The 7,691-nt window shown below is 36.4% G+C and overlaps 1 non-coding gene across 1 annotated transcript; it reads right to left on the reverse strand.

Annotated features, from left to right (window-relative positions):
• Nucleotides 1-7,252: 7,252 nt before the first annotated feature.
• On the reverse strand, nucleotides 7,253-7,356 carry LOC129513241 (U6 spliceosomal RNA). Its single transcript, XR_008665203.1, has one exon. It is a non-coding gene; the product is annotated as a U6 spliceosomal RNA (small nuclear RNA).
• Nucleotides 7,357-7,691: the final 335 nt, after the last annotated feature.

The raw sequence follows: 7,691 nt of genomic DNA on the forward strand, positions 1-7,691 counted from the left end.
TTTTATGCCTTACATAAAATAATAGTAAAGACTATTATTTTATGTAAGGCAACCTTTAAAAATATATGCTAGTTTTACTCTAGCCATTGAAAAGACAAGTACATAAACCAGAAACTAAACTTGCTACCAAAAAGCATATTTGAACCAGACAGAATATGGAAACCACTGAATTAAATCTCATACTCTCTCACAAACACACCAGATGTTTTATACCAAATTATCCCTTGGTGCTGAAATCTAGATCTTCTGACGTCCAAATATTGCTATTGCAAGTGTTGAAATACTCTCAAGTTTAACATGTGTAAGGAAACCAAACCTTTCTCTAGATAAAACTATACAGTCTTGAACTATCCAAAGAGCTGTGATTTATTTCAGGGATTGCAAATGTGTAGTAAGGCATAAAAAACACCATATGACATAAGGTATTTAGGTTATACTTAATACGTTTGTTTTCAGAGGTTCACCACCATTAATCCATGACAGGTGTAGGGTCTATAATTTGAAACAATTATCTTTCAAAACCATTCATATCACTGCTTAAGAGATGGCTTCATTCTTCCCAGTTACCATATGTCCTAACCATGCAAATGAGAAGGAGAAGAACATCTGGTCGACCACTGTTGTCTCGCTTGTCATGCAAGACATGTGGTGGTGCATGTGCCCCTCATCGGGTTCCTTCGGGACATCAACATAGTGGATTATTTCATATTTTATACAGCTGGTGCATTTAGGACATACCATAAATCTTAGTTCAGTAGCATCCTTATACCTTTGGGTTTTTATTGGGCTTTTGGTAGTGAATTGCATTTTTGGTTTATGCATCTTTCCTGGAGCTTCAAGTGAGAGTGGTGTAGTTATGTAACAGCATTTCTGTATAATTTGATAATTTATGGGTAAAATGTGGCCTAGGAAGAGATAGTTCTCTGTAAATCCTGAATTAGGATATCTATGTTTTGGTGTTAATACTGACTTTATTTTAGCTGCCTTGGGAAAAATTCATTAAGCTCTGCATATCTTTATTTAACGCCTTGTAAAATGAAAAATAACCATCAAATAATCATCCTGCCATCGTGTTAATCATTGGATGAAGGCTATCAGCTACCTATGTATGCTGTTATCCATAAAACAGATCACCTTTTTTTCTGGGGTGCATGTCTGAATGATAATTTATTTTAAAAAGTGTGATGAGAATTACAGTATTAATTTGATAACATATTAATTCACTGTGCTACCTCTCATTTGGCCAATTTGGTCAAATTCTTACTTGCTCAGGACTCTGACAGCAAACCTAAGCATCATGAGGTTATAGTTTCTTGGGATCAATGACCCATTCTTTGCCACTGCTAAATCCATCCTGTGAAGGAGTGTTTATTAGGTGAGGAAGTCTTAGTCTCAGTCTAAGAAAAGCACATGGGTTACCCTGACACAATCAATATCCCTGCATTTACGCATTTTTTATTTTTCTGAACAGAGAACAATTTTATTGCTCATTTTTTTCTAAGCCTGTTTCTTGAACTATGTCCAAGTAGAATTATTTTTATAATATGAGGAATAATTAAATTGAGAGCTTTAGTTCAGATGTAGGCACAGATATGAATATGGATTTATATGGATATATATGGAAACCAAAAAAAAATTAAAAGTGAACCACAATCCAGATCTTCAGAACATGTTTACATAATGGCCAAAAAACCCCCTACAGAATGCATTTTCTTTGTTATCTTTTTTCCATTAATATTCACATGATGGAACAAAAAAGAGGTTTTCTTTCCTTTTTTTCTCCTGCATAATCAAATCTTTAAGAAACTGTGAGAGCTGGACTGTATTTTTTAAGCTTCTGAATGCCAACCCACACACTGGGGACAGTTAAATAATAAATAATAACAAATACTCAGTTTATTGACTCCTGAACCCTTGAATCTATCAATTAATCATGATATTATGGCAAGATCAAAGGAATAAAATTCTAAAATTGACTGCAAGATGCAAATGGATAAATCCCCCAGCAGAAATAATTGCAAACCATTTTGATCAAATATAAAATGATGATCAATTATGCTCTTTAGGAACCAATAACTTAGGTTTATTTAAATGCCTTAAAGTCTATCCCTTCAGGATCTAATGGCCTCCTAAACATCACTTGTTGGGGTAAGGCATCACAATCTAATCACTCTAAAGATTGAAACCACGGATTCAGAGTGGTGAGCATCATCTAAATTTTAAGGGACAATTTCCCTAATAAATGTCCCCTTGAAACAGATGATTTGGATATTTCAGTAACTCTTACAAGGAGGCTAATTTCTTCTGTTTGCACTGAAACTAACTGTCCTTTTCCCAACCTCCAACATTGGTTATGTACTAAAGTAAGAGATTTCATGTGAATATTTTGATCTATCTATAAGAAACAATGTAGATGATACTAAGAAAAAAGTGAATTACCAGAGAGAGAAAGAAGCCCTAGGTCAGAACTTGCAATATACAGTAATAATACTCAGCCATAACAATGTGCACAAAGGTCTCCTCACGGCCACAGGACTCTGGAATAATAGCTATTAGAGATTTATGCTGGATTTGTTTTCTGGGTTCACTTGCTTACCCTTTGAGTAGTGTACCAGGTGTGTAGTTAATTCTCAGGGGAGATTTCCCTGAGTACAGAAAACCCTTCTGAGTTTTGCTAGGGGATAAGGTCTTTCCAGTAGGCTGTTCAGGATGCAAGCAGCAACCATAGCAATAGAATTTCTTTTGGATAATTGAGATGCTGCCTTCAGGGAATCTATTGTCCTTATGATTCTGGGGTTGCCTGGTTGTAAATAAGGACATTTGGGAAGTCTGTTTTCAAGGCTTCAGATAGTATTTGGGTTTGAGATCTGGACATTGTATTCTAGGATTTTATATTTTTAAGAGATTCAATTCATTCAGTCATTCAACAGACAGTTGTTGAACATCTAATGTGTGCTAGATGTCATAGATTCAATGGGAATAGGATTTGATCACTGTATTTAGGAATTCATTGAACCGTCTCTTAGAGTTGAGTGGTAATTTCACATGCATTATCTCCTTTAATCAAATGACCACTCTCTGAAGGATGTATCATATTTTAATATACCTTTTTAAGATAGTGTAGCTTAGCGAATTGATACAGTTTGGTTAAAGTTCCTTAGTGTCAAAACGTAGATTTAACAGAGCTTTCTGGCTTCTTGGTCTTGTGTTATTTCTTCTACATCATAGCACAAAATCCTCCTTCTGAGTCTTAGTTTTGTCTTCCATAAATTTAAGGCAGAGCGAACTGTTCTACCAAATTCTCCTCCCTTTCTCTTTAAACAGTTTATGTTTTATGTATAACCAGTATTTGGATACGAGGAATCAGACAAGACTTCAATTTCAGTGACTCATCAACTTCTCTCAAACACCTTGGAACTTTGGTAGGTCAGTTGGCACAATACCTTCCCAATCCTGAACACCTTCAAGTCATGGTGATTTTATCTCCAGGAGCTTCTTAGTGTTAGTCTTCCATGACCTACAGGAGAGCAATTAGAGGTGGGTCTAGTTCTGAAGACTCTTCCTTGCCTTCTTTTATAGTCTGTCCCTTCTCCAGGTCCCACTGGTTGAGTGCTTAGTCAGTAGTGTTTTCTAGGGATCTCCTGCCCCTTCTCTTTCTAAGCCATCAGTATCCCAGCTCTCTTCCTCTGTGTCTCTCGTAAACCATCCCAAGATGCTGGGAGAACAGGATCTTCTGGGATGAACACCATCTAATTTCTTGTTATACGTTGATTTTGTCCTTTCAAAACTTTATATGTTAGAGTCTTAATCTCCTGTACCTCAGGACATGACCTTCTTTGGAAATAGAGTCAGTGCAATTGTAATTAATGAAGTTAGGATGAGGTCATACTGGAATAAGATGTGTCCCTAGTTGAATATGATGTTCTTATAAAAGGGGGGAAATTTGGATACAGATACATACCCAGGTAGTGAAAATGAAGGCACAGATCAAGGCTAAGCATCAGAAACCAACGAATGCCAAAGATTGGCAGCAAACATAAGCTAGGAGAGAGGCATGGAGCAGTTTCTCCTTTACAGACTTGGAAGGAACCAGAATTACTGATACTTTGATTTCTGATGCGTAGCTTCCAGAACTGTGAGACATTACATTTCTTTTGCTTAAGGCACCCAGTTTGTGTACTTTGTTATGGCAGCCCCAGCAAAGTAATATACTGCTTATATAATAATAGAACCAGTTTGGAGATAAAGTTTTTTTTTTTCCCTTGGCTTAGGACAATGTATCCCTTAATTCTCAGTATTCGTAGAATGCCCACTCATACCTTTCAAGTGACTAAATAATTCCACCAGTTGCCCAAAGCCTTGTGCACATGAACCTGGACACTGGTCATCACTTATTACTTATTTTCCTAAGGGCCCACACACAGTATGCACTGAAACCTTACTGTTTTACTCTTTGACTCCACAGGCCTTTGACTACTTGAATATCTAATGGTAATTGTGTAATTCTCAGTGTGCTTCTCACTATAAGAGAAAAGACAATGGTATGCTTTCATTTGCAAAACCTGTTACTATTTGAGATGCTACTTTCCTTCCCACTAGAGAAATACCAGTAAGTGTTGTCCATTTCTCTCCCAAACTGAGCACTCCCTCCCTCCACATCTGATTAAGTTGTCCATTCATTCATCCTTTCATACATCAAACATTTATCAAAGACCAACCACATGTTGTCAGTATAAGGAAGTAAACTGTTGACTTGGCCCTGCAGAGCTCAAAGTCTAGTAGGATAAATACTCAAAGTCTGGTGGGAGAGTCATACATGGGAGGAATTGTTCTCTAACAAGCCCATGGTGGAATGTTTACAACATGAAGCCAGAAGCAAAACTGGTTGAATGTCCTCAGGGGAAAAGTTTTGGAAGTCTTTGCAGAGGAAGTGACTTTTGAAGGATGAGAAAGAATTAATGGCAGTTGGAGGAAAGGCAGAGTAGGGGCAGAGGTTGAGGAAGGGATCCCAGGTAGAGGTGACAAGTGAAAGTCTCTAAGATTTGGGAAAACCTGGCTCTATTTGACTATAGTGTATATAAAAGACACACATATATAGATTTGGCAGGTGATGGGGCCCAAAAATGATGTTGGAGCCAGTAGTGGATGGTTTTCCACATTTGAGAGAAAACAAATAGTTAGATTTATTTCTTTTAAATGATCACTCTGGTGGCAGAGGAACGCATGACTTAGGGCACAGATGGGAGGCTGGAGGCCAGTGGGGAGGCTGTATTTTTTGAGTAAAATAATTAGAACATGGTTCAACAAATATTAAGGTAGTTGTAGGTTTAACAGGACAGAATATTTGAACTCAAATTTCCTTAGAAGATATCCTGTGGCTGTATGTAGGGGCTATGTAGGAAAGAGGGAACGAAATTATAAATCAGGGCAATGTCAATTGGAATGGAGAGAAAGGGATACATTTATGAGTTAAAAAGGACTGCATAGATGACCTATTTAATACGGAAGTGAAAAAGAAACAGGACTCAAAGGTGGCTTCCTGATATTTGTTGATAAGGATAATGGCTGATGGAAATACTAAGAAAAAATAGTGATGGATTTCCTGAGAGTGCTAATGGGTTCAGTTTTAGAAGTACTGTGTTGGATGTACTTATAGAGGATATCTGGGGAGAGAGAATTATACACAGTTGAAAATACTGGAAAGGAGCTCCAAAGGGATATTTCAGGAATAATTTTAACAATAACAAAGTAATATCCACAATTTATTGAACTCTTATGATATGCCAGATACCTACTCAATCCCTGTGTATATTGTTTCATTTAGTTCAACAATGCTATGAAGTATTATCTTCTTTTTATAGATGCCAAACCTAAGATCACAAAGCTAATAGGTAGCAGAATTGGACTTTCTACCTAAGTCTGCTTGATACCAAAGGCAGAGTTCTCAACTCTTCCCTTCTACTACCATCACTGCATGCATGTCTGTGAAGCTGTCAGCTAGGATAAGGTCATACAATGCTTGTACTTGGAAGGGAATCCATAAATATCTGCTAAATACCTGAATGAGGCTCTGGATGTCACCAGGGGTAAGTAGCAGGAAGAAAGGGGCTGCACAGCTGATTGAAAGACAACAACAAACAACAGACACCACTAGTGAAAATACCGTGCCAGCTGCTACTCCATGGAGTAGCAGACACAACCACCTTCACTCTGTTGGAGGGACAAGATTTCCTGGCCCTTACATCTCACAGAAGCTGCCATCAAAGATGGTTCCATCTAACTGGAGTTAGAACACCAAGTCATCCAAGATGCCTTTATGATTCTCATGAAGTGCTATATACTGTCCTACCCCTCCTGCCCAGGAGACCTTCTGGGATTCTGGTATGATAGAAGACGAAGAACCAAGGTCACTGAAATTCAAAGGAAACTGGAAGCAAGAATGAAAATCTTAAAGTAGTACTTTTGACAACGTTAATCAAAATTTACATACCAGGAAGACTGATTTGAAGTTTCAATCTGACACTGAGACTTTTGGGGACCCTCAGTCCTCCGAACAAGTTGCTGTGGTTCTGCCAGGGGAAAACCTTTACATTTTAAAGTCATTTGTCTCCAACTGAATAATAATGTCAAGCCTAAGGATATTCACAGAAATGTCAATATTATAAAAAAAATATCTTAAAAGATGAGAATACTTTTCTGGTTTTTGTATTTTGAGTAATCTGATGTTAAGAATGTGACTTGAATATAAAAATCTCTCAATGTTCTGAATCAAGAACAATTTTTACAATTCACTCACTTTCGGGGATGAGGAATTGGTTTAAATTTAATTTAAATTTAAATTATCCTTAATCTAAATTTCGTGAAAATTTAGATTCATATAATTAAAGTTTGCTTGGAAAGGAAAGCTGAAGTTCTGAAACTTTGTGACCTAGAGCTTTGATATGCATTATTGTTTTCTTTTCTGGACCTTACATTTCAACAGTCTAATCTTTTAAAAGGAATGTATTCATGAAGCAGTAGAAACCACAGCACTGACAAGTCACTTTGATTGAATAGGTGTTTTTATTTTAATTCAATAAGTGAATTAAGGTAGGATTTCTTACTGTTAGCAGTGTTTATCTCACTACAGTAATGGCTATAATATGTTATGTGTGAGATCTTGTACTTCTTTTAGAAAAAGAATATATTGTCTATTAATGAAATAAGGTTTATTAGATCATAATGTTGTCTGAATTTACCACTTTGTCAAAAGAGAAATATGGAACGCTTCACAAATTTGCTTGCCATCCTTGCACAGGGGCAATGCTAATCTTCTCTGTATTATTCCAATTTTAGTACATGACTACTGAAGTGAACATGAGGATATTCCTTTGTAAAGCCCCGTTAAAAACATATTTTCTTCTCTTGACTTTTGTACTCATTTCTTGACTAAAATAGAATTTTAGCACACTGCAAACAACTTTTAACTGTAATTATAAATATTATCTTTTAGTTCCACAGATGATTAAACTTCCTTAAATCATACTTACCTGGGATTAAAAATTAAATTGGTGTTTTATAGGTTTTGTGATCAGGAAAGTATCAATACACATGTACAGATTACATACATGGCCATAAAAGTACACAGTATATCAGAATTTCCCTGAATAAATAGTTATTTGAGCCTCTAAGTTTCAGACATTTATGACCCT

The sequence above is a fragment of the Nyctereutes procyonoides genome, unplaced genomic scaffold, assembly GCF_905146905.1.
Source record: "Nyctereutes procyonoides isolate TBG_1078 unplaced genomic scaffold, NYPRO_anot_genome, whole genome shotgun sequence".
Taxonomy (NCBI): Eukaryota; Metazoa; Chordata; class Mammalia; order Carnivora; family Canidae; genus Nyctereutes; species Nyctereutes procyonoides.